Source organism: Pleurodeles waltl, chromosome 6 (genome assembly GCF_031143425.1).
Source record: "Pleurodeles waltl isolate 20211129_DDA chromosome 6, aPleWal1.hap1.20221129, whole genome shotgun sequence".
Lineage (NCBI taxonomy): Eukaryota > Metazoa > Chordata > Amphibia > Caudata > Salamandridae > Pleurodeles > Pleurodeles waltl.
Genome location: NC_090445.1, coordinates 308,465,605 through 308,493,563, shown reverse-complemented (window position 1 = coordinate 308,493,563; position 27,959 = coordinate 308,465,605). Strand labels below are relative to the sequence as shown.

Below are 27,959 nucleotides of genomic sequence, written 5' to 3'. Positions count from 1 at the left end.
GACTCCCCTTTCTTGGTAGTGTCCACCTGGTCCTTCCCGGTCCTGGACAGCTCCACTTTCTGCTAACTGCAAGGCTTGTTGGTGGAATCCAAACACGCAAACCTGACTGCAATCCTCCTTCCGGCATGTGACATCACCTGCATCCTCCAGGAACTCAACTTCATCTTTTTGGGGGCAGTGCTGACTCTCCTTCCTCACCGTCGACTCATCTCTTGCACCTTCAATCTGGAGGGTAGGGGCTCCTGCCCTTCTTGGACTCTGCTGTGCTTGTTGGACTTGGTCCCCTTCTTCCACATGTCCTCTTGTCCAGGAATCCACTGTTGGAGTCTTGCAGTTTCTCCTAGGCTTTGCATCACATTTCCTTTCTTACAAGTTGGTGTTCTGGGGCATTTACAGTGATTTAGTCCTGTTTTCCTGGTCGTTGGGGGTGTTGTGGTACTTACCTTTGGGCTTTCCTAGTACTTGCAGCACCCCTCTACACTTGCCTAAGTGGGGGACCGACTCTTGCATTTCAATTTCTTAGTATGTGGTTTGTGCTCCCCCTAGGGCCATTTCTCTCTATTGTGATTTTCACTAATTGCACTGTTTTGTAACTGTTTTATGCCCATTTCTGCATACTAGTGTATATAATTCATGTATTATTTACCTCCTACGGGAGTATAGCCTCTATGGTATTTTTGGTATGTTTGTCACCAAAATAAAGTACCTTTATTTTTGTAACATGGAGTGTTTTCTTTCATGTGTGTTAGTACTGTGTGTCACTACAGTGGCATTGCATGAGCTTTGCATGTCTCCTAGATTAGCCTTGGATGCTCATCCACAGTTACCTCTAGAGAACCTAGCTTCTAGGCACTGACTGCACTACACTAATAAGGGATACCTGGACCTGGTGTAAGGTGTAAGTACCATAGATACCCACCACACACCAGGCCAGCCTCCTACACTGACTGCCTGAATAGAAGAGAGGCTCATTGTTTTACAGGGGACTGAGAGATGACTTTGAGGACATGTTGGCTGAATTTATGGACCAAGAAACTGTGAAGATTTTTGATTAATCTTGTTTTACGGGTAGACCATTGCCTCAAGGAACTACAGAGTGAAAGAAGGGGAATTGAGGTACAACCTTTGCCCAGATTGGACTGTTCTAAACCATCAGACTCCCAGGTTGACCCCATGCAGATAGAATCAGTTCAAGCCCCTCTGCCCAAACAAGAAAAGGAGTGTTGGCAACAAGGTAATCTCTGTCTGTATTGTGGTGTGGAAGGATACTTTGTGTAAATCAAAGAGGACCTAGAAACCACCCCTCATAATTTTGGGAAGACTGCTCAAGCTTTACAGCACACATCATGTGGCTATGGATGTCTCCTTGTTTTTTCCTGGATTTCTCTGTCTAGCTATGTCTGTTATGATTGATTCTGAGGCTATGGGGAATTTCTGTGATTAGCGGTATGTATGCATAAAATCCCAGTGCAGTGTAACTTCACTCCAGAACAAGATTGGGCAGTGGATGGGTCCCTGTTATTTTCTGGTGCTATTATACATCAAACACTCATTAGCTGAATGTATTGCCTGGGCGGTCATGAAGAGGAACTAGGTTTTGATGTCATTGTTGCTTAACAGTATGGCATAAATCTAGGGCTCACTTGGCTGTGGTTCCAAAACTCCATTATCGATGGTGTGTTAGGTTCCCTTCACTTTACATCGGAACACTATAAGGGGAAATGGTGCATAACCCAAACAAGCCGAAATGTTACCTAACACATATGCCTAATATGGGGAAGCGTTAAGTGAACAAATTGCTGAGTCTTCACCTCCACGATTTTGATCGCAAAATATATCTTGAACCAGGAGGACAACTACCATGGAGCTACATATATGCTGTCACTAAACCTTAAATTGAACACTGCACCAATACCTAGATAAATACCTGGCTAACAGTTTCAGATGCCATTTTAAATGCCATGTCTCATCACCATTATTGTGCACCCTTTATAAAATATGAAAATGGAGAATCTGCGTCAACTATAGGGCACTAAATAATGAAACACAGAATTGTTACCCCTTTCAACTAAGTTCTGAACTGCTAGATCAGGTCAAAAGGGCAATCATCTTCTCCAAATAGGACCTATGTGGGGCATATCATTTGGTGCGGATGTGTGAAGGAAACAAGTGGAAGATGTTGTTCCACACCAAATTTGGGCTGTTTGCATATCAGGTTATGACTTTCGGCCTGTGCAATGCCCGAGCTGCCTTTCAGCATCTAGTGAACTCTGTATTACGGGATACTTAGACATCTTTGCGGTCATCTAAATCAACTACATTCTCATCTATTCCACATCAGAGAGTGAACACATCATACACATTACAAAGGTGCTCTGGCCTTCACATGAGAATTATCTGTATGCAAAGATTGAAAAATGTGAATTCCACCTACCTTCAAACCAATTCTTGGGATACATAATTTCCGCCGAAGGACTCACTATGGACGAGCCAAAGGTGCAGGCGGTGCTACAATGAGAGAAAAACAACAGCATTAAACATGTGCAATGACTTATTTTGTTGTCAGTTAATTTTTAGCGTTTTCTGCCCTTGTGATACCCATAACGGCGCTCCTCCATAAAGGAACCACTTTTTGTTGGTCATCAGAAGCTGACAAGGCCTTTACCCAGCCCAAGCTAGCATTCACCTCCGCACCCATACTCCTTCACCCTGAAACCTTGCTACCATTCTGCACCTAGGCCGATGCTTCTAATGTTGCCATTGGGGCAGTGTTATCCCAAAGAAAACAGGGCACTGGTCAACTGCACCCCGTGACATTTTTCTCCCACAAATTAAATGATGCCGAAAGGAATTATACAATTGACACGCATTCATATTTCCATTCACACACGCATTCTAACACATGCACACATGCAAACAACTCTACACAAACATTGGCATTCATGCACACAATCACACATTCACACACAACACCCACCACCCCCTCCCCTGTCGGAGACCTGACTTACCTGCATCCAGGGGATCTTCTGGCAGGGGATGGGACTGGGCGCTGCTACTGTCAGCAGCGCCTGCCAGCAGAACACCGCCAGGCTGTATTATTTTTCATAATACGGCTAGCAGCAGCAGTGCCACCTTAAAACCGTCCGTCAGCATGGACACAGCCAGATTTCTGCTCTTATTGTGGCAGGAATTCAGCTGTGGTCATATTATGGTGGACAGATGTTAGCCGCGGCAACGGTCTTTTGGCTGCTGTCGCTGCGGCGGTAGGTGGCACTTACTGGCAATGTTATAATTAGGGCCTATATATTTTGTCCTAACATTTCATCCAGGAGCTAAAAGTTGTAAAGCTGATGCCTTATGCTGGACCGATAACTCTGAAGAAACTCACTCAGCAAAACCTGGAACAGCCAAAGCTCTTTTACAACCCACTAATTTTGTTACTTATGCATGTGCTTCCTTATTCACCGGGGATTCCAAGCTGAGACAGACTGTACATCAGGTTGACGTTCCTATTTGGCTGGCTGACTGGATCAGGGTCTTTCCTTTATAACCAGGCTCTTTATCTACCATCAGAGGAACTAAAACTGCAAAGTGCTCTGAAACTTTCCCTTCAAAAACCCTGTCTCAGTTCACACACAAATATCTTCACACTAGCCTGTAGTGCTGTCAAACAGACTGGGGCCAGGGCAGGTAGACAAGAAATTCAAGACTCTTCTGTAGGAGAAAAACTCCAGAAGTTTCTTCTACTTCAAAAATGGCATCAGGTATAAAATTAGAACCCTCAGGCCAACTCTTCAGTTCAATTCTGCACCTGCTAAAGGAATATCAGCGGAATTCTCTGCTGCCTGCTGTGTGCTCGGAGGACTCTCCTGCAGCCCTGCTTCCTGAAGCCTACCTTGAGCCCTCAGAGTACTGTCCTGCTTCTGGAGACCTGCTTTCCTGCTCGAACACTAGACTTCCAGAGTGACTTCAAGGAGGGGATAGATGGCTGACCTCCTGATCAGAGCCTCACTAAAAGAAAACGCTCCAACCATCTTGAACCCGTACCTGGACCCAGTCTGAGTGTGTCCTGACCCTCCAAATGGTGCCCCTCCAGTCCTCCACCCAAGGAAATGGTGGTGAAGGTGCCAAGCTAACTCAAATCTTACACTTGTAAATGTTATTCTGAAAAGTGCTCTGAGAAAATGAGAGTAGACCGGGACATACTGGCTCACTGATGTGCCCAGAGTGCATTTCCCGTCGGCCTAACTTCGCAGTAGCTCCCACTAACTTCTTCTCTGCATCAACCAATCCTGTGTAGCCGCTCCTTGCAAAAGGGGTTTCTGGCCTTGTGGAACCCTTGTCAGCATTGGCCTGCAGTTTCGTCCTACTGGAGATCTGTAACTTTCAAACAATAGACTAAGGTCCTGATTTAATTATTGGGGGTAAGGATACTCTGTTGCAAATGATTATGACAGGATAGTAGGCAAGGTACTAAGAAGCAGAGCCATGAGGAATAATCACCATCATGTCCTTTATGTTGTATATTCCTCTGCCTTGGTCCGTCAGCTGCTGGAGCGCAATGGGACATTATAATCTTCTATAGTGATGCAAATTTTCAGCTGAGATGAGCATTTGTCACAATTGTTGTCCTGGGTATCTTTCATATTCCTGCTCAATTTATGTTAATTTCCTGAAGGGTTCATCATGCTGCCTGACATTGTGGTCATTAGATCTATCATCACGATGAGAAGGGTGATGTCTCTCTTGAAGAGTGGTGCCATTTCAATGCTTGAATATTCTAAAAAATTAAGTATAGTAATTCTGCAGTCTTGTGATAGTCTCTTGATTTGCCATCCATCATATCGCTTTAGGCCAGGAGTACACTTTGGCTCCACCAGCCTGCCTCCGTGCCCCTGAGCCTGCCGTTTGCTGCTGAAAGGAAGTTCGAGGCCCTCCACCACCCAGAGGCACCCACCTGTGCCTCATCCCTGGTGCTTAGTGGTAGGCTTATCTAGTGTGCTTTATATTTTGTATTTCGTTTTTTGTAATTTGTATTTCATTTCATGCACTGTTTTTGACTTTACCTGTGCCCTTTTTCTGCTCTGCTTTGTTTTACCCACTGTGTTTTTGCTCGTTTTCATATCCGTCTCTTGCCGGTTCTCCAGGCCCTGCCTTTGTGTCCCCTGCGCCCCCCCCCCCCCCACGTGCCCCCATTGGACTCTCCCCTCCTGCCTCCCTGCTGCTCCTCCCTCCCACCTCCCCTTCTTAATGGCGGCCGCTGCACGGAGACACAGCGGATGTGCCACTAGCGCACCGACAGCGCGCCAGATGCAAGCCCGTCTGCGCCCATCCGCGCCTGAACCACGCCCATCCCCCTGGTCCACTTTTCTCTGACCCCCGAAGCACCACTACTCCTCCACAGAACTCCATGCCCTCAACCCAGGCCAGCACCCTGCCTGCGCCCAGGCCAACCCCAAACACACATACAGACCATTCACATGCCACTCATGCAATTTTTCCTGCACTAACACTAATACCAGCAACATCAACAAGCACCGCAATAACACCAAACCTTGCAATCACCTCAACTGCATCCTCCTTAACACCCGTTCCTTCCACAAGCACGCCATTGCGCTTTGGGACCTGCTCACAACAAACTCTCCTGACATCGCCTTCCTCACTGAAATGGATGAACCCCTCCTCAGAACCCGACATCGCAATAGCCATCCCAGAAGGTTACAAAATCACCCGTAGAGACTGCATAAACAAACCAGGAGGAGGTATCGCCATAATACATAAAAACAACATTTCTACCAACACCAACGATACCCTAGGCAACGCAGAACACCTACACTTTCAAATACACATCAACGCCAATACCACCCTTAGAAGAACCCTCATTTACAGACCACCAGGACCCCGCCCCCCATTCTACGACTCCATCGCATACACCATCAGCTCCCATGCCCTCACTTCCACAGACTACATACTCCTTGGTGACCTCAACTTTCACCGGGAAAGCACCCACGACTGCAACTCCACTGCCCTGCTGGACAACCTCACAAACCTCAGCCTCAAGCAACTGGTCACCTCACCCACTCACTTAGCGGGACACACGCTAGACACCATCTTTAACTCCAGCAGCCACATCACCTTCACTCACACCACCAAACTCCACTGGACTGACCACCACTGTGTCCCTCTCTCCTTCATGAAACCCCACACCCACCACCAACAACACACTACACCCTACCGCAAGTGGAACAAGATCTCCAAAGAACACATAATCACCAACCTCACACAAGCTCCACCTCCCATCACTAACGACCCTAACACCGACACCCACAACCTAACACAATGGCTAGCAACCTGCACAGAGTCCCTTGCCCCTTTGAAAACAAAGAACAAAACCCGCACCATCAAGACCTCCCCCTGGTTTACCACAGAATTCCAGGCTTCCAAACGAGAATGGCGAAAAATTGAGAAACCAGGCGCCAAGAACCCTCAATGAGCAACTTCTGCCTCCTCAAAACAGCCATGCGCAAACATCACCAACTCATCCGGACCACCAAACGGTCCTTCTACAAAGAACGCATAGACAACAACACACACAACACCAAGGAACTCTTTGCCATCGTCAAACAACTCACCAAACCCAAATCCAGCACCATCGACCCTCCACACTCCTAAGACCTCTGCAACTCCCTCTCCAACTACTTTGACCGCAAAATCGCAGACATACACAACGGCTTCACAGCATCAGCACCCACCAGCACCACCACCGACACAACCAACACCACAACACCATCCCGCACCAACCAACTAAACACCTGGACCCCCACCAACGACTAAGAAATCGGCAAAACTATGAACTCCATCCACTCAGGCTCCCCAACAGACCCTTGCACCCACCACATTTTCAACAAGTGCAGCCAAATCATCGCTCCCCAGCTCCATGCCGTCATCAACAGTTCCTTCGACACCGCAAACTTCCCAGATGTTTGGAAGCACACCGAAGTCAACGCTCTTCTCAAAAAACCCAAAGCAGACCCAGAAAACCTCACAAACTACCATCCCATTTCTCTTCTCCCCTTCCCCGCAAAGGTCACTGAGAAGAAAGTAAACGCTCAACTGTCTCGCTTCTTAGAAGAAAACAACATACTCGATGACTCCCAGTCTGGATTCCGCAAGAACCACAGCACTGAGACCGCCCCCATCACCTGCACAGACGACATCAGGACCAAAGTGGACAAGGGCGAGACTGTCGCCCTCATTCTCCTAGACCTGTCTGCAGCTTTTGACACTGTATGCCACCAAAGCCTCCGCGCACGCCTTTTTGACGCCAGAATTCGCCACAAGGCCCTGGATTGGCTCACCTCCTTCCTCGCTGAAAGAACCCAAAGAGTTTGCCTCCCTCCTTTCCGGTCTACAGCCAGCAAGATCATCTGTGGGGTCCCCAAGTATCCTCCCTCAACCCCACCCTCTTCAACATCTACATGGCTCCTCTCGCCAACATCCTCCGCCCCCATGGCATCAGCATCATCTCATGCGCAGACAACACCCAGCTCATCATCTCTCTCCCCAGGAACCCAGCCACCACCAAGATTAACCTGCATGCCGGACTCCTTGACATCGCCAAATGGATGACCGCAAGCCACTTCAAATTAAAAAAAAAAAAAAAACAGAGATCAACATCTTCGGCCCCAACAAGACAACATGGAATGACTCCTGGTGGCCCACCACCCTTGGACCACCCCCAACACCCACAACCCATAACCTTGGCATCGATCTAGACTCATCTTTCTCCATGACCCAGCAAATCAACGCCATATCAATCTCCTGCTTCAACACCCTTTGCATGCTACGCAAGACTTTCAAATGGATTCCTTTAGAAACAAGGAGAACAGTCATCCACGCCCTCATTAGCAGCAGACTGGACTACGGCAATGCCCTCTACAAAGGGACCACAGTCAAGCTTCAAAGAAAACTCCAGCAAATCCAAAATGCAGCCGCACGTCTCCCCAACCTCCCTTGCCATGAACAAATAACCACCCACCTCAGATCCCTACACTGTCTGCCCATCAACAAAAGGATCACTATCAAAGTCCTCGTCCACGCTCACAAAGTCCTCCACGACACTGGACCAGCCTACCTCAACGAACGAGTAAACTTCCACATACCAACTCGACAGCTCCGCTCCGCCGACCTTGCCCTCGCTACAGTCCCCCGCATCCAACGCACCACCTCTGGTGGCAAATCCTTCTCCCACCTCGCCGCCAAGACCTGGAACTTCCCCCCACCAACGAACGCAAGACCCAGGACCTCCTAACCTTCAAAAAGCACCTAAAAACATGTATTTTTGAGCAGTAACCGGCAACCCCCCTCCCAGCGCCTTGAGACCCTACTGGGTGAGTAGTGCGCTTAAGAAATTATTTGGTTGATTGATTGATTGAACTTAGCCTCACCAGTGGGTAGGCTTAGCCAGATCTAAACTCTAAAATATAATTTTTGCCATCTTGGATTTTGGAAGAATATTGCTCCCTAGGATTGATTTTTGCCACACTTCCTAGGAAGTGGTAACTCAAGAAGGTGGTGGCCTCCACGTGATTAGACCGAGGAACACCCATGCTTGCCACCCCAGGAGCAAAGATAAATATGGCAGAACTCCCCCACACTTCAGATCTCTGCTGGAAAGAAACAAGAAGAATGACTGCCCAGCTGGACCCCTGAACACTTCACTCAGAAGGACTGCACCAGCTGCACACTGTGGGCTTCATCAAGAAAAGGACTTTGTCTTACTTCTACAACTCCAGGAAGGGATTCACTGTATGTTACAGGTAGAAAGGAGCTGATCATGGTCCCCTGTACCAAGTCCTGCACAAATAGCTCAGCTGACCAGTGACAAGTGACATGTTTATGTAGGGACATTTTCTCAGAACATTAGTTGTTTTATTATAAAAACACTTCTCTGTCCCATACATGTTAGAGGGAGATTCCAGCCAGATGATGATGACTGTCTGCTGATAGCTGAATGCTTTGCTACAGCTGCTTATGCAGACTTCAGGCCTTTGCTCAGGTATGGTGGATGATGTCTCCCCAGGGGACCCCAAAGAGCAGAACTAGAGCTTAACATGCTGTGCTCTAATAGCATAGGTAGGAATTAGTCCATTGACTCTAGTGACAATATGGTAGTATTATTTCTATACTTTACTCTCCTTGTCACAATTTTAATCCTGTCCTGCTCTATCGTCCTGGTTATTGCAGTACATGCTTTAATATCTAAGATGCAGTTGCTTCATTAAAACCTTATTGAAACATATACTGCCTCTGTTTGTCTTTGTATATGTGAGACTAATGTAACTGAGAGAAACGGATGAGATCTGAGTGACCATGATTTCCCTGAGGAGTCAATTGTGTCATGCGCTCGGCTGCCCAATCATCCCTGCTCTTGGGTAGAGATGAGGCACTGCTAGTTAGCCAGAGAAAAACACGGATTGGGGTGACAGGTATCACTTGTAGTGGGTTACACTCAGTCTCCCACACTGCAGGAGATTCTGCTGCTCAAATCCAGTCTCATTAGAATAATGAGAGTCTACACACAGTAGAAAGGCAATCCAATGACTTTGCATCAAAATCGGCTTACTGAGGAGAATCGCCTGACGCCGGGGAAGAAAAGCTCCATAAAAGCTTTCTATGTTAGAAGGTAAAAGTTTAACCGAGGCTTCCTGCGGAGTATACCCGAGGATGGCTCCAGTGAGGTCGTAACTTTCCACTTGGTCCTGGATGAAGATTTCTGTCCTGAAAAAAATTCTCAGTCCAAACATAGAAAACTTAACTGAGGCATTCCGCAACTTGTATTTTTAGGGGTCTCCAGAGAGAATGGCTGCATCTTGTGACTTTGTCCAGGTCGAGGAAAAATCTTTAAGAAAATGACTAAGTGTGAAGGAAAAACGTTAACCAAGGCCTCCCACTCAGTGTAGCCGAGCAGGGCTCCATTGTGATTGGCCTAAACTTTTGACTTTGCCCTGGTCGAAGTGCAATCAAATGTCCTTAGGGGAGCTTTTTGTTTCCAGGTGCTAGAAAACACTTAATTGTTAAAACTTCATATCTCTGGTTCCCTACAATTGATTTTTGTCGTGAAACCACAGCTCCAGTAATGGGTCAATAAATGTAGACTGTTAGAAGTGACAAGCATTTGGATATGATGGATGGCAAATCAAGAGACTATCACAAGACTGCAGAATTACTATACTTAATTTTTTAGAATATTCAAGCATTGAAATGGCACCACTCTTCAAGAGAGACATCACCCTTCTCATCGTGATGATAGATCTAATGACCACAATGTCAGGCAGCATGATGAACCCTTCAGGAAATTAACATAAATTGAGCAGGAATATGAAAGATACCCAGGACAACAATTGTGACAAATGCTCATCTCAGCTGAAAATTTGCATCACTATAGAAGATTATAATGTCCCATTGCGCTCCAGCAGCTGACGGACCAAGGCAGAGGAATATACAACATAAAGGACATGATGGTGATTATTCCTCATGGCTCTGCTTCTTAGTACCTTGCCTACTATCCTGTCATAATCATTTGCAACAGAGTATCCTTACCCCCAATAATTAAATCAGGACCTTAGTCTATTGTTTGAAAGTTACAGATCTCCAGTAGGACGAAACTGCAGGCCAATGCTGACAAGGGTTCCACAAGGCCAGAAACCCCTTTTGCAAGGAGCGGCTACACAGGATTGGTTGATGCAGAGAAGAAGTTAGTGGGAGCTACTGCGAAGTTAGGCCGACGGGAAATGCACTCTGGGCACATCAGTGAGCCAGTATGTCCCGGTCTACTCTCATTTTCTCAGAGCACTTTTCAGAATAACATTTACAAGTGTAAGATTTGAGTTAGCTTGGCACCTTCACCACCATTTCCTTGGGTGGAGGACTGGAGGGGCACCATTTGGAGGGTCAGGACACACTCAGACTGGGTCCAGGTACGGGTTCAAGATGGTTGGAGCGTTTTCTTTTAGTGAGGCTCTGATCAGGAGGTCAGCCATCTATCCCCTCCTTGAAGTCACTCTGGAAGTCTAGTGTTCGAGCAGGAAAGCAGGTCTCCAGAAGCAGGACAGTACTCTGAGGGCTCAAGGTAGGCTTCAGGAAGCAGGGCTGCAGGAGAGTCCTCCGAGCACACAGCAGGCAGCAGAGAATTCCGCTGATATTCCTTTAGCAGGTGCAGAATTGAACTGAAGAGTTGGCCTGAGGGTTCTAATTTTATACCTGATGCCATTTTTGAAGTAGAAGAAACTTCTGGAGTTTTTCTCCTACAGAAGAGTCTTGAATTTCTTGTCTACCTGCCCTGGCCCCAGTCTGTTTGACAGCACTACAGGCTAGTGTGAAGATATTTGTGTGTGAACTGAGACAGGGTTTTTGAAGGGAAAGTTTCAGAGCACTTTGCAGTTTTAGTTCCTCTGATGGTAGATAAAGAGCCTGGTTATAAAGGAAAGACCCTGATCCAGTCAGCCAGCCAAATAGGAACGTCAACCTGATGTACAGTCTGTCTCAGCTTGGAATCCCCGGTGAATAAGGAAGCACATGCATAAGTAACAAAATTAGTGGGTTGTAAAAGAGCTTTGGCTGTTCCAGGTTTTGCTGAGTGAGTTTCTTCAGAGTTATCGGTCCAGCATAAGGCATCAGCTTTACAACTTTTAGCTCCTGGATGAAATGTTAGGACAAAATATATAGGCCCTAATTATAACATTGCCAGTAAGTGCCACCTACCGCCGCAGCGACAGCAGCCAAAAGACCGTTGCCGCGGCTAACATCTGTCCACCATAATATGACCACAGCTGAATTCCTGCCACAATAAGAGCAGAAATCTGGCTGTGTCCATGCTGACGGACGGTTTTAAGGTGGCACTGCTGCTGCTAGCCGTATTATGAAAAATAATACAGCCTGGCGGTGTTCTGCTGGCAGGCGCTGCTGACAGTAGCAGCGCCCAGTCCCATCCCCTGCCAGAAGATCCCCTGGATGCAGGTAAGTCAGGTCTCCGACAGGGGAGGGGGTGGTGGGTGTTGTGTGTGAATGTGAATGTGTGAATGTGTGTGTCTGGGGCTGCAGGGAATGTGGGAGGTCCAGTTGCTGTCCCAAATGTCATTCCCTTCTTTGATGTCCAGTTTGGCTGCTCTCCCCTATCCTGTTCTACCATCAGCCGAGGCAGATCTCCTGCCACCAGGTGCTTCATTTGTTTCAGCCCAGGCCACTTCACACCTCATCAAGGAAGCCTGGCTCAGGGTGCCAGAGGCTGACAAATCAGAGATGGGCACTGCAAGCTGAAGTTGGTAACTTTTAGCAAGAGTTCTAAAACTATTTTCCTGCTCAAGTTTTAATAAATTCAACAAGTTGTTGGATTTATTATAACTTTTAATTTGATATGAAACTCATTATATTTAGCGTGACTGCTTTCCAGGTGAAAGTTGAGGTCACCAAGGAGTATGTAGTCTGTGGAGGTGAGGGCATGGGAGATGATGGTGTATGCGATGGAGTCGTAGAATGGGGGGCGGGGTCCTGGTGGTCTGTAAATGAGGGTTCTTCTAAGGGTGGTATTGGCGTTGATGTGTATTTGAAAGTGTAGGTGTTCTGCGTTGCCTAGGGTATCGTTGGTGTTGGTAGAAATGTTGTTTTTGTGTATTATGGCTATAAATCCTCCTGGTTTGTTTATGCAGTCTCTACGGGTGATTTTGTAACCTTCTGGGATGGCTATGGCGATGTCGGGTTCTGATGAGGGGTTCATCCGTTTCAGTGAGGAAGGCGATGTCAGGAGAGTTTGTTGTGAGCAGGTCCCAAAGCGCAATGGCGTGCTTGTGGAAGGAACGGGTGTTAAGGAGGATGCAGTTGAGGTGATTGCAGGGTTTGGTGTTATTGCGGTGCTTGTTGGTGTTTCTGGTATTAGTGTTAGTGCAGGAAAAATGGCATGAGTGGCATGTGAATGGTCCGTATGTGTGTTTGGGGTTGGCCTGGGCGCAGGCGGGGTGCTGGCCTGGGGTGAGGGCATGGAGTTCTGTGGAGGAGTAGTGGTGCTTCGGGGGTCAGAGAAAAGTGGACCAGGGGGATGGGCGCGGTTCAGGCGCGGATGGGCGCAGACGGGCTTGCATCTGGCGCGCTGCCGGTGCGCTAGTGGCGCATCCGCTGTGTCTCTGTGCAGCGGCCGCCATATTAAGAAGGGGAGGTGGGAGGGAGGAGCAGCTGGGAGGCAGGAGGGGAGAGTCCAATGGGGGCACGAGGGGGGCGGGCCGCAGGGGACGCAGCGGCAGGGTCTGGAGAACCGGCAAGAGACGGATATGAAAACGAGCAAAAACACAGTGGGTAAAACAAAGCAGAGCAGAAAAAGGGCACAGGTAAAGTCAAAAACAGTGCATGAAATGAAATACAAATGACAAAAAACGAAATACAAAGTATAAAGCACACTAGATATGCCTACCACTAGGCACCAGGGATGAGGCACAGGCAGGTGCTTACGGGTGGTGGAGGGACTCGAACTTCCTTTCAGCAGCAAATGACGGGGTCAGAGGCACAGAGGCAGGCTGGTGGACCCAAAGTGTACTCCTGGCCTAAAGCAGATCAGGGGGTCACCTTAACACACCCCTTTCCAGCCCTCTCGTAATCTAATCAGGGGGCATCTGGTTGTCTGGAGCTGCAGGGAATGTGGAAGGTCCAGTTGCTGTCCCAAATGTAATTCCCTTCTTTGATGTCCAGTTTGGCTGCTCTCCCCTATCCTGTTCTACCATCTGCCGAGGCAGATCTCCTGCCACCAGGTACTTCATTTGTTTCAGCCCAGGCTACTTCACACCTCATCAAGGAAGCCTGGCTCAGGGTGCCAGAGGCTGACAAATCATAGAAGGGCACTGCAAGCTGAAGTTGGTAACTTTAGCAAGAGTTCTAAAACTATTTTCCTGCTCAAGTTTTAATAAATTCAACAAGTTGTTGGATTTATTTTAACTTTTAATTTGATACGAAACTCACTATATTTAGCTCCTTCCCATGGAGAGTAAGACTTTATTATTTTTAAATAAAGTCTCTCCATGTTATAGTATTGAGCCCATACACTACAATGAGGAAAAAATCATTGGATATTTTTCCCTCACCAGAGCTTATAAAACATCTTTTGTAAAAATAGTTACACCCTGGGGGTGCTTATGGAATACCTTAGGGATGACTTATATGTAAAAATAAGGTAGCTTAGGACTTTGGCAGTATGTTAATTCCAAAGTCAAATTAAGGGTTAACTTTAACTTAAAAGCAGCCAGCAAGGCACGTCTGACTTTAAAATGACACTGAGCACCACAGCATTTTACCTAAGGGTGTACTATCTATGCTGGGGCCCCAACACCTACATGTCCTACCATATACTAGGGTATATATATAGGTAGCTTGGTACAGTCAATTATAATTAGCCTAATTTACATATACCATTTTATTCAGTGCACAGGCCCTGGGACTGTTTAGCAGTGCCCAGGGCAGCATCAGAGTCAGAAAAGCACTAGCATGAGTAAAAAAGGGAAGCAAAAAGTGAGGCAATCAGCCCCGTTTTCCCACATATGGCCCATGTTTATGTGCCATCAATAGCACCTGTCAGGTTTGGTCATTGCAGAGAAAGCAGCCTATGACCAGTCTCCCCTATACTTAAAAGCCTTATTGTAATTCTGGTTCCTGTGTGCTCATTTCAGTTCAAGAGATGGCAAAAAAAGTGAGGACCGTGAGGCCAGGGAGGAGCTCTCTCAATCTTTCTCCATTTTTTTGAGGGATACATTAAATCGGAGTCCCAGGAGTCTGATTTTTTTAGTCATTCCAGCATCACAGACGATTCAGTAATTTTTTGAGTGTAAATTCCATTTTGCGTAATTGTGCATAATTTCAAATAATTTTGCAGTAATTTCATGTCATTACAATGCAGCGCGTTGTGCACACCCCTACATTAATTGCACGGTATCCAGCTTCCTTACTGCACACTTTCTCTTCCAATAGAATCAAAAGTTAGACATTTAAATTAGAATTCATTAAAGGTCAAAAACCTTAGGCTTTAAAAACAAACCTCAATTTTTTTTAGTAGCTCTGCACTAATGTTTATTTAACAAAGACACTGTCTTCTTTAGAAACAATCTCCAAGTAATATTCCAGACTCACTAACATGATCAACTGGTGTTTGATAAAGACATATTTTTAGAGCTTGTCAGCATATCTTTTGGTATAGCGAAAACAGAGCAACAACTGAAGTGGCATGCGAGTACCAAACACAGCCACGTACTCAAAATGCAGGTATATTAAAATTCTGTAAATGACAGTTCATTTACTAATTAAAAGAGGCTAACATGCTATTTGCTCACTTCCAAAAACATAATAAAAATACAAATATACAGAGAAGCCTTTAATCATCCCATTATTCCATTGACTGATCAAAAAAGCACCACTCAAATTATGCTTCATTACACCAAGACAGACAGTATAGGACATTGAATAAGCCCTCTTCAAAGAAGGGATATATACATAAGACTCTTGCATTATTGTAATTCAGATTGTGAAGTCCACTGGGGCATGACTAATTAGGAATACAGGAGACTGATAATAGTATTGTGGGTGTTCGTATCCTGAATACCAACTGAATGTATGGATGTATAGCCCAAATGGAGTGGGTCCACTAGGGCAAAACCAATAACAAATGAAAGGATTGATATACAAATGTTTGTTACAGTATTGAAATAACATAGTTCCCATAAATAGGTGAAGAATAACAATGATGTCATAAATGCATTTGAAAAGTAAACATCTGTCAGCAATAATAGAGGTAAGGAAATGAAACATCTTTAATTCAAGATATTGTTTTAATGGGCAACCTACAACACAATGGGTGAATATGAATGAGTACAATGAAGAATTGGGATCAAGACTTAAGTCAGGCCTTTTTTAATATGTATTTCTTGTAAATCAGTTGAACACGGGGCTGCAGTATAAATGGGCACACAAAATGGCTTCTCGCGGTGGATACAAGGCTACAGCTGTAATCGAAATGCCTGAGTGTTGCAGTGTGGTGAAATAAATGTTTAAAGAGCACCAACTCCAAGGCCTTAGAATCTTTCTTGAAGCACAGGATCTAGCCTAGTCTAGGCAAGTGCATTTCGAGTAAATGACGCCGTCTTTGATTTGGTCACAGAGGTGGCACTACTGAAGAAGTAAAAGCCATATACTTTGATTTATAAATTCACAATTCATGTTTTATATATAAAATATATATGTCATAAATCATATTCATAAAATATATATGTGTTCGGAGCTATCTGATTAGCTGACATCAACATCAACAGAAATGGGGGTAGGGAAGTGTTACTAAACTAAACGTCACATAAACCTTTGATTTTTTTCATTGAATCTCTAGGGCTTTCTTTTAATGTACGCTAAACTCCTAGTACCTTACCTAACTAACTTAACCTAAAGTAAGATATGATTACTTTCCCTAAGAATAATGTCACTTAAACCTTTGTTTTATTCCAGTGTTTTTTTTTTTTAATTATGGGGTCATTATGAACACTGCGGTGTTTACCGCTGTGTTCATGCTGGCAGTCATTTCACTGACCGCCAGCCCCCCGGGACCCGGCCGGGCGCATAATGAACATTCTGCTGGGCCGGCCCAGTAGAGTGCATCGGCCAGACATCGCAGCGGCTGCACCCGTTGAGCAGATCACTGCCTGTAAATTGGGCAGTGACCTGCGCAATGGGGCCCCCAGGGGGGGCACTGGAGCATCCCTTCCGCCAACCTTTGCCTGGCGGGGGAACCCGCCAGGGAAAGGCTGGTGGCTGTAGGGACCATTATCCTAGGGGCAGCAGCGGTGGAGGAGGGCCACCTGCCAGGGGCAGCCTGGCGGTGGAGGAGGGCCGCCTATGGCGGGCCGCCATGTGTACATTATATGGCGACTCAGCCCGCCATGCCAGTGGTGGTCTTTTTACCCACCGCCGGCATGGCTGGCTGAACCGCAGGGGATCATAATGACCCCCTATGCAAGGTATTCCTCTGCTAACGAGCTATAGGGTCACTTTAACCATTTTTCCATTTAATTTCTGGGGTCACCCAACTTCCTCTCTGCAGTCAAACCCCTATGGCTAACCACCGCTGGGTATGGTCTTTGGCTGTTTTCGACATGGGGTTGGCCAGGCACTGCCCCTGACACCCTTTCACAAGCATGAGTAAGCAATCCCTTGGCCACGCACAGTCTGGCTGTGCACAGGTCTGTCCAGCACCCTCCGCCTGGCCACCTATGTATTAAGAGTATGGTTTATGGTGACCAATCTTCACAGGGCGCTGGTGGACCACAGTGCATCTACATACTTCTTGGCTTAGCATGGTCAGTACTCCAATGTACATCTGCCTATTTTCTATTCACACATTTTCAGCTTATCAAGATAACAGTACTTCCTAATACATAGGTAGAGTTTTTAGACATACTAGATTGGAGAACACCTCTTGTATTGCACACAGACTCTAAACATATTGACTGTCAAGGCTGCTACTAGGTGTCTATGCCCTGGTTGCCTGGGTCAGCCAAACCAGGAAGTGAGGGCAAGAAGACGGTAGAGGTGTGGACGTGGTCAAGTGTACCTGCAATGGACCACCTTCAGGAAGTCCGTGATAGTCACAGATGAGATTCTCATGTGCAGCAATATAATAGTGCCCAAGATTCCTCTTTGCCTGTAAATTGTTATCTAAAAGGTAGTGTTATTTATTGCATCACTGAGGTCATTTTTTGCTTCCAACTCTCTTCCAACTCTCTTCTGCAGTAAATCTCCTTGTATTTGGTGATTTTTGCCTTGCTGATTGACTGTTGCTGCTGTCTTCCTGGTGTTCCATACCGAAAAAAGGTACAAGAGGGCTTCCCTCAAGCTGACCATTCTAAGTTGGTAAGGTGCATGATTACCATACATTGTTGGATATAAACTTACCACCCAGTACTGTGACTCCATGACCTCTTGTGATGGCTGTTTACCCTGCAAAAGAAGAAGACTCATATTTGTTTCTCTTTTTACTGTGACACAGTGAGAGGAATCTAAAGACTATTATTTCTAATGCTCTTCTGGTGTTCCATGAGATATTAGTCAAATCCCTACACTTATGGATATTTGTTTTGCGATACATTGAAGGAATGATTTAAATCCATTTCTGGTTAACCTAAGACCTTTTTTTTAGGTATAGTAGTAAAATCATAGTAGTATGAACACTGAAGCATTTGCAGTACAGAAAATTGAGGTAGTCACCTTTAAGGGTCCTAGAGTTATATTTATTCCTCAGGTGGTTTCAGAGCTCGAATGTTGTAGAGAACCAGCTTCTGGCGTTCAACCAAAATTGTTTTGCAGCACAACAGGCATTTCCTGTTTCCCCAATATTAGCGCTGGTAAAGACCATTGAGTACAAAACATGTGTCGGGTGTTTTGCTGTTAGTGCCCTTTCTGTAGGATCACCTCCTTGTTTACCCCGTACATTTTCCTGGACTTAGCGCTGGTTTAATGACTGCTCACTAGGGCCTGAAACTGTTGAGGCAGATCAATGTACCTCAGGGTTTGGTCCTGGCAGAAGAATGTGAGGCTAAAACACACACTGCAATTGCCATTGGCTTTTCACCTCACTCCACCTCCCTCCTGAAAATTCAAACAGCACTACCAAGGCTATGGCTGTTGCTCTTTGCTTTTAGCTAAGGTGGGCTTGTCTGAGGAAAAAGTTCTTTTTTTTTTGCAGGATCACCCTCACATGTAGTCCACACTTTTTGCTGGACTAAGTGCTGTTCAATGACTTTGCACACTGGGGTACTGACATTCAGTGCCCAATATATGTGGCCGTCAACTTGCCCGGTGTGGATGTCCCATGCTTGGCATTGGCAGTGCAGGGGCTCCCCTGGCCAATACCCTTGCAATGTTCACTGTCTGCTTTGCATTGCGAGGGTGCTAGTGCTAGTGCACCCAGCAGATGACAGCATTGCTGCCAGCTACATTATGAGCCAGAGATAATGCTGTAGTCTGTTTCCCGCTAGGCCAGTTAGCGGAAACTTAGGTTTCCGTCCGCCAACTTAGCAGGAAACCCATAATAGCTCCGGCAGCCAACCTGTCGGGAGTTGGCGGGTGGAGTTTTCCAACTGCAAAACTCATAATGGGGCCCTAAGTCAGGATATAAACTTTCTACAGAGGACTACCACCCACTTCAACAAATAATCAACACTATATATACAAAGTTTCATCTCAAAACAATTTTAAATGGCCAAGTCTTGCATTACTTTCAAATTTTTGAACTGATATTGTTTATTTAGCCTGACATTTAGAAGCTTGTACTGTTTTAAAATATGTTTATTACATTGTAGAATGCAAATAACATTCAGTCACATGTATCAGTAAGGTATCAGAGGCCGGTGAGGCAAAATATTACATACATTTTCAATGAGTCCCGGATTTTAGAATACAATAACAGCAGTGACTGCAACAAGTCCTGGAGTTTTTAGTGTCTCTGGTATGCCCCAGGTTGAAATGGCTATGGGATGCTGCATCAATACAATAGAGGAAAGGGGAGATCTCGGCTATAAGGTGGGCAGACGGCAGAGTATGAGCAAATGAATATTCATGGAAAAGGTGGCGTTGCAGCTAAGTCAGGCAAGCAGGTATGTAGGGTTGCAATATGTACGCAAGGATGAGTAAAAAGAGGCTGTGTGGTGTGCTGATGTAGGAATCCTTGATAGTGATGTCAAGCTTCGCAGATATGTGGGGTGCGTGATGTCATGAGGGAAGATCATAATTTCTCACCTCCTGTTGGAAGTGTGCAAGCATAATGGCACACTGTGAGAAAATTGGGTGTTTCCACAGGTGTCGCACCTCCTCATAGCAAAAGGTGTCCTCCTTGGCTGTGCCCCATTTGAGCATTAGCCCCTGCCAAGCAGCTATTGGAGGGGTAGCAGAGTATCACCAATGAAATCTTAAGGTGTGTTTGGCCAGAAGAAGTGCTAAGGACACAAAGCAGGCTTACACTTTTTGTTGTTTCTTGCATTTAAATGTGCCAAGGGAGCATACCTTCTACGTGTAAATGTCTTGAAGTTCTATAATGACACGTAAGATGGTGTGGATTGAGTGCCAATACTTTGGAGGGCTCAACATGACCACAGCATATGCTTAAGGTCAGCATCAGGAGCTTTGCAGTGTGGACAGTTGGTTTGTGTGCTGTTAAAGACACAGCTTAATTGTGCCAGGGTTGAATATGCCCCATAAAATGTGAGGAATAGTATATTTTTGAAGAAGATGCAAGATACTGTTTTGGGAAACTTGAGCACTCCGTCGCACTCCCTGTCATGAAGAACTCTCCCAAAGTCGTCCTCCCATTTTTGGTGCAGTGTTGTTAAGGAGATGACTGTTCGCTCACATATGGCTTTATGAAGCCATGTGATAAGGTGACAGCCAGTGCCCATAGTTAGGGTAGATTGAAGAATTGTGTGTGGTGCTCCAAAGAGTGTGGCATGTGCGGATGAGTTGTATATGTAAAAGGAATTGCCCTGGTGGGAGACTGCATTCTTCGGCCAGTTGATCAAAGGAGAGCAAATCTAAGAAGAGGTTGCCTGTTGTGAGCACTGAGTGTACTGTCTAGACCTTCCAGTCTCTTGCAGTGTAGAACCCCGGTTGGCACATCGAGTGTTGGCGCATATATTGGGGTAGAGTGGGAGAGGCGGTGTATGTGAATCATGCATGTCTGTGCCATTGCTACTTGAAGGGGCAGGAGGAGGGAGGCAATACCTTTGGAGAAGGCCTCAGATTGGCGGTATTGGTATAGGTCCTTGCTCATTAGTGGCTTCTCCCAGGTAGGTGCCCATGGTCCAATGGGACAACCACTGGAGCTGCGCCACTAGAAAATATGTCTGGAAGGATGGAGCATGAGGCCTCCTCCATCTGTCGGCCATTGAAATTTAGCAAGGTCAACCCAGAGGTGTTTTGTGCTCTATATGAGTGTAGACAGGAGAGTGTCTAGCTCTCTAAAAATGGGTATGGCGGAACGACTGGGGGATTTGTAAAATAATAAAGAAGGTGGGGTAGAATAACCATTTTCACCACAGCAATTTTGCCTGTGGAAGGCAATGGGAGAGTTTTTCAGAAGTGTACCTGGGTTCTGATTCCTGCCAAGGACTTACGATGATTCCCTTCATAGAGGTCTAGAATGATATAAATACACTACCAGGTATAGGATCACTTGTGTGCTAGCTAAGGTGTATCTCGAGTGGTTGTTGATCAGGACACAGCGAGTATGTGGCTGTTTTTGCCCAGCTGAACTGTAGTCCAGCAGTGGTGGCAAATTCATCTAGGGTATCTCAGAGTGGCGTGAGATCCGTGGTTATGTCTTGCAAGTATAAGTACAGGTCTTCCCAGTATGGCGACACCGTATAAGTCCTGTCCATGAGTGTGAAACTCCACACTCGGTCCTCCCCACGCAGGCAGATGGCAAGAGACTCCATTGTGAGTGCAAATAATAGTGTAGCAAGCGGCCATTCTTATCTTGTACCGTGACCCACTGAGAAGGGAGCCAAGATGCGGTGGCACAGGCAAATCCAGGATGTAGTTTTGGAGTATAATCATCAAGTGTAGGCTAAGAGTTTAGGCTCAATTTCCTATGGGGCGAAGACTGTGAAGAGATAATGCCATGTCAGAGTATCAAATGCCTCCTCCAAATGACCCCGCACTTGGTCGTGTATATAGAAGAAACAATGGATAATCTGGGAGGTGCTGCTTTCCAGCACAAAATCATTTTGGTCTGTGTGAATGAGGTCTGAGAGAATCTGGGTGAATCTGTCAGCAGGAATTTTGCATAGTATTTTATAGTCTTACCAGGCGCATGGTGTCTCAGTCTGGCTTAGGGATAGAGACCAAGAGGGATTTGCGCAGTTTCTGTGGTAGTTCGCCGGTGTGTAACATGGTCTCATAGATTTTTGTGTGGGGGGCTAACAGGGAGGAAAAGGTACTATAATATTCAAGAGGTAGACCATCAAGACCTGATGTTTTGTTTAGGGCAAGGTCACAAATCGCTGTGTCAAGTCTGTTGCCTTGATCGCTGCATCCAAGAAGAGCCTAGTAGAAGCTGAGATACATGGGAGAGGAATGCTTGCAAGGAAAGTCTTAGGCAGGTTTGCCAAGGTGTTTGGTGGGGCCTTGTATATAGATGAATAGTAATCATAGTAGGCCTGTAGAATGTAACCTGTAGACAAACTGTGTTACCTTTGAGGCCATCTATTTCATTATTAGTGTGAGCTGTAGACTCCTAACAGGTAAGCGAGGCCAGAGGCCTGCCTGCCTTGTCACCTCCTCATACACCTTGGATGCATGAGTCGTAAAATTCTAGGGCTATAAGTTTTCTAGGAGAGTTGTGTAAATGTTCTTTATCTCCACAGGTTGCACGGTGATCACAGGATTGCTACCTGCCTCTTTACTCAGGTTGGCAAGTTTTTTTTCAGCTGTTGCTATATCCCTCTCCAGAGTCCTGCAGACTCCTACTACCTTTTGGATGCAAATTCCCCTGGTCACCATCTTAAAGGTGTCCTATTCCAGCATCCTAATGGAGATTGTTATGGTTTTTGGAGAAATAGTGTTGGATGTGGTCACCTTGCTCATCTCAGATTACCGTTCCTCTAAACAGTTTTATAGTAGTTTCCATTTCAGTATCGAGGGAAGTGGGAGTGTCCATCTAAGGTCCATTATGTGTGCGTTGTGTTCTGAGACTATAAGTCCCAGATAGTCAGAATGTTGGATGAGGGGCAAAATAGTGGAGTAGAGTATAAGAAGCGATCAAATCGGACATATAAATTCTGAGATAGGGAATGGAAGGAATAAAGCTGGGTTTCAGGGTTTTGAGGGGTCCAATCCATCTGCTAACGACCAAGGATGTGTTCAGGTAGAGAAGAAGTCTGCCTGTGCCTCTGGGGGGAGCAGAGTAGTAGGGAATGGGACCTGTCTAAGGTAAGGTCAAGTACACAATTATAGTTGCCCCCTAATACCCATGGCAGGGGAGTTTTGTGGTCAGGTCAGCAGTAGTCCCTTTTTTAAAAATATAGGCCCCATCAAGCTGTCTTGTTACTGGTGCAGTCCTCCAAGTGCTTCGGGTATGATGAAGATGTGGGGGCTGGAAGGGCAGGAGGGGTCAGGTTTTGTTGATCGCTCCTGTGCTGCACCCAAAAGAAGGAGGGGGAGGCCCACTGATGATGGGATGGGGAGTCCCTGCTGCAATGATGCCAGCTCAGGGGATGTCACAGGTGAGTCAAGGGCCCCTTCCTCCACTCACAAGAGGGCCATTTGTCGACTCCGATGCAACTGGTCACTGAGAGTGCAGTGCTCCCTGTGCACCTCAATGGTGGGTCCAAGGCGGGAGGCTTAGTAGTCACAGGGAAAAATTGGCAGAGGGCTCCATATCTGTTTCCCCAGGGACCCACGGTGTAAAGCTCATCTGTGCTGCAGGGAGTGCTTCCCTGCCGGTCACCGCCCCAAAGGGGGATGTTAATCGGCTTATAAGCAGCATCGACTCTTGCTAGGAGATAGCAGCCACTGCCTTACGCCACAGAAATAGGTGGTGTAAGGCCCACAGGTTCCACGCTCCAAGGTACTCCTAAGGCTCATCCAGGGGTTCGCATAGGGGGAAAACACAGCTTCAGGAGGCTGTCAGGGTACTTGGTGACCCTGCTGACAAGCCAATAGCTTGGATGCCAGGTAATACCGGGGAAGATCAACTGAGCGTTAGAGAGATATGATCGCCATCTTGGTTGGGTCCATCTAGAAGCTTGTATTTGAATAAATACCTCCTATGTTCTCTTTTATTTCACAGGATTAAGTAATGAACATAGTCACTTTGGGAGACTTAGTTTAGCTAAAAATATCTACACAATCAAAAATGCCATTATGTTTTTGATTAAGCCTCAATCAATAACTGTCTGATATTTGTTATAGACTTTTCATGGATGTGTAACCTGAAAGCTGTAAACATCCTTCAATGTGAAATGCGGATATTTAAAAATATCAAAACAGCATGCACATTTTACTGTTGCCAGTAAATTCATGCTTGGCAGGCATTGAATTTTTGTTATGACCATTTCATGCCTTTCACCTATCATGCGTGTTATTGTTCAAAGGTGAGTATTTCAATATGCTGCTGCCTCTGTCCAGGCCCTGAACGGCCAGTTTGGGAAGCTTTATAAAACAGAAGGCTCTGTCATATCATTGTTTCAAACTCGTTTCTCCATGTGCCCAGTCAGTACTGCAAGTGCCGGAATGCTTATTACAGGAGATATATCCTCTGACAGGCAATAGCCAATATTTCTTGGTGTCAGCCACATCTCTGAATTTATGCACAATATTTATAACATTGCCCGCTAAACACTCCTATGGGGAAGTGGAGTATCTTATGTACTCTGCAAGTAGTCATGTCTTAAATAAGTGCATTTTTTTCTATGGTATATTATATTTTGCTTTTCTTCAGGATCACAGAGTCATGAATGGATGGGGTACTTTATTACTGTAATTTGGGAAAGGCAACTTTGCTGCACAGGCAATATGTGCAATGATGTCCATGGCATCTTCAACATGGTATGTATCAGTAGCAAAAAATATTGCCTAACAACAAGTATTAGGGGAAGAGGTATTCCAGCAGGAATAGAAATGTTCTACTTCAAAGAAACCCAAATGAAAGCCAGGAAGTAGTGAAAGGTGTCTATGTTCAACGGATATGTAATTAAGATCGGAGATAATACAATGTTCAGGTGGTTCCTCCTTGCTAGCCTCTGAAGATCTTCCATCAGCAGCATAACATTCTAGATCTGCAGTTGCATCTGAAGGACAATGGCAGGATCGACAAAAGCTGCATTCCTGGCAGCGCTGCAAGAGTATGAGTCCTACAATGGACTGAATTTACAGAGTCTAGGTGTTCAGTTGGAACCACTAGTGTTTTGAAGGCAGTGTTGGACATCGCTATATTACCATGATATAAATTTCACATTATTTTTGTGCGGTTTCTGTGTTCAATTATGTTGTGGTAGTTGTGTGCTTTTCTGGAGCGATTCCACTTCATATAATATTGTTTGGTGCTTTCTTTGGTCTCATCTACAGTTAGCTTCAGAGGTCTGTTGTTGAAAGATCTATTTTGCACAATACAAATAGCAATATTTACAGTGGGCCTTAGCTCAGTCAATTGCTTATCATTAAATGACCTTCTTTTCACTGGAGTGAGCAGCGAGCCACAAGCTGCGCACCCTATTGTGACCTTGCTGCTGTTTGCGCCACTCCATCGTTGCTCCATTGCCCCCTGGCCCCTTAACTCCCCTCAGTGAGGCAGCAAGGCCCGGAGGCATTGAGGCCCCGTGGCAGTGAGGCTTGAGGGGGCGACACCCCATGGCAGTGAGGACCTGAGGCAGCGAGCCAGTAGGCTGGAGGGGTCCAAATAGGCACGCTGGCAGACTAGTCAGGTAACACAGGACAAGGTAGGACAAGGAAACGTGAGCAGGACAGCTGTAGGTGGCTGCTACTGACTTTGCGTCCCGATCCCCCACAGAAGCAGCTGAGCCAGGACTGGGTGCGGCTTGTGGGGGCCTCCGGTGAGACCCGCTCACCACTGGCCCCTTTCTTTATACAACAACGGCACTTCTCAGGGTGCTTATTTAAACTGGGTAAAGTGCCCGTCACCTCTCACAGAGCAGCGAGACCCTGAAGCAGCAAGGCCCCATTCGCCACTAACAGGTCATCAGCACGTTTCAAGGGGTGTGTCGCAGCCGACAGACAAGACAATACAAAAACCAGGAATCAGGTACCTGTGCAGCACCACACCACACCACACAAACAGCAAGCAGCAACAACAGCGCAAGCACTGCAGCCACAGTCAGCTGCTGCAAAGAGGGCAATCCAGTCCCCCACAGAAGCAGTCCAGCCAGGACAGGGTGCGGCTTGTGAGACATCTAGTGAGACCCGCTCGCCATTGGCTCCTTTTTGTTTTGTCTAAACAGCAGCAGTTGTTGGTCACAAGTCTGGCACTTAATCTAAATAGCAGCACCAACAAGCCATATGCAGCGGAGCAGAGGGGTAGACAGTGACAGACAAGAGCATGAACCCTGTTATCACAAGAGGAGGGCAGGATTGAGTGCAAGGGCCATTAACTGCCCTACCCACCTGGGTACTCTACAGGCCCACTGCACAACACTAGCCAAACGCTTGTGGGACAGGACACCCACCACATGCAGTGGTGCATAAATAGAGTGGTCAACCATGACACAAGCAGCACCTCATGAGATAAAGGAGACAAAGTAGTCCAAAGAGTCAAAGGAGTTTACCTCCAGAGATCATAAACTAACACAAGGATGAGGCTGAAATGTAAGCACAGGATGCAAAGGCAACAATGAGTACATCACACCACTGGGAAAAATGTCAATTGCAAAACTATCCTTGGAGGGACAGGTTCAAGACCACAGCCCAACTGGAGATCTTTCAGCGACAGTGCAATCACCCTGGGCACTTTATGGGAGGATGCTCCACCAAGTAAACAGCACAAGAATCCATGCCGGAACTGTTGGCACCAAGTGCTCCATCTGGTCAAATAGCCCAATGTAATTTATTTGAGCATGCAACCCAACTGCAAAAGTCGCAAGTCCCCTTATCTTCAATAATAGTGATAAAAGGTAGAGGCATACCATCCAAAGACCTCATTTCTAAGGACCATTGCAAAGAAGGAAGCTCTAAAGGAAGCCTGGACAAGTTGGCCTTAGAATCAGCAATCTCAATGAAGAATTCGACCAGCCCCATGGGAGGTCTCTCTCACACAGGAGGAATTAGAGGAGGTCTTCAACAAAGAAGAGGAGAATTGCGCAGAGGAAGTGGTTGCCCACCCAACGCCTGCAGAAAAGAGCAAAAATCAGTCCTTTACCTATAGGTCACAGGCACTCGAAACAGCACAGAACCACAGACTTACTGACACAAAGGAAGCTCAGCTCCTGACAGGATGGGATGCCTTAAACAAAACACTAACAGCCATAACAGACGCAACGATCTTCAATGCAGACAAATTGGACATTCAAATTTGAATTAGGCTCCAATAGCACAGCCATATATGGCAGAAATATTTTAAAAATACAGGTGCTGCACGCCAGACTTGGTCCACTACCTTCATTGGATGCAGTGCCAACATGGTTCCCATCCTCAAACAGCCGGAGATGCAGGCTTTGCTCATATCACTGGGAAGACTACCTACATATTCTATGTATTTGCCCCGACCTACTACCTTGGTCGAAGTTTTATCTTAAAAATATCCTTAACTCCAATGGCATTATATTGTGCTGGCAAGCAATTTTGTTTTTTCTTAAAGGGTTGACACCATAACACATGGCTTGCTTGGCTACATTTATTTTAACAGCTGAACACCTCTTAAAAGATGCAACAAACAACCAAGATGGTTGACCAAGACATCAGCTTGTGTCCAACTTGAACACTGTCAGCTTCTGTTACACAAGAAATGGACACAGCCCTTCTTCCAACTGAACTCCTATCAGCTAATCTCTGGACTGGACAAATCATATTATAACAGCCCTTTTTTATATGAGTAATCAACCCAGCGGCTTTCTGGAGGTCTGTTTCTCACATAGTTCCCCCTGAGTTAGTATAACACACAAGGAACTGGCTCAATGTTGATCTTATATGTATTACAGTATTTCCACTAAGTGTTCAATACGTCATTATGGTTTTATTTGTTTTTTCCATAAATTAGAGAGAAACATGACTTCTATTTGGATGTGTTACGTCGTTTCTAACTCTTTTTATGTGATGACTGCAATGATTTTTGTTAATTGTGCAAATAAGGTATAAGTGACTGCTTCTTCGTCAATAGCGTTCCTTCTTCTTGTGTTGTACCTCCCCTTCTGAGTAATCTATCTGCTTGGATGACTTGTATC

General features: G+C 46.0%; 1 long non-coding RNA gene across 2 annotated transcripts in view; it reads right to left on the bottom strand.

Moving 5' to 3' along the window:
- The window catches only part of LOC138301920 (uncharacterized), a 136,744-nt gene that overhangs the window by 75,985 nt on the left and 32,800 nt on the right, over window positions 1–27,959 (bottom strand). Inside the window, exons 2-3 of one of the 2 annotated variants that reach the window (XR_011205163.1) lie at window positions 17,971–18,015; window positions 2,435–2,508 (exon numbers count right to left, since the gene is read on the bottom strand). This is a non-coding gene — a long non-coding RNA (uncharacterized lncRNA). The remainder of the gene's footprint in view (window positions 1–2,434; window positions 2,509–17,970; window positions 18,016–27,959) is intronic. The other variant, XR_011205164.1, reaches the window with a different exon arrangement.